Source organism: Athene cunicularia (assembly GCF_003259725.1).
Source record: "Athene cunicularia isolate RWA chromosome 5 unlocalized genomic scaffold, athCun1 chr5_part1, whole genome shotgun sequence".
Lineage (NCBI taxonomy): Eukaryota > Metazoa > Chordata > Aves > Strigiformes > Strigidae > Athene > Athene cunicularia.
This window is the reverse complement of record NW_020799101.1, coordinates 18,913,108-18,913,394: the sequence shown is the minus strand read 5'-3', so window position 1 is coordinate 18,913,394 and position 287 is coordinate 18,913,108.

The following is a 287-nucleotide window of genomic DNA, read 5'->3' as shown; positions in this document are numbered from 1 at the left end:
AAAAAAAAAAAAAGATAGAAGATAGATAAGGGGAAGCTGAGCATTTTCAGATTCATAATTTAGCAGTTAAGACTCACTTTAGAAGTCTAAATTATTTTCAGATCTGGCCCTAGTTCATTGAGGAAATGTTTACCCACAGCTGAAATGTATCAGAGATGACTGCATTCAGTTTAATAAAATACTTCTGTGTTTTTTAGTTTAAATGATCATAGACAAAATTTTGTTTATGACCTTGTTAAGACTGTTTTCTTAAAATATGTATTTAAGTAAAAAAAAAATAAAATTAG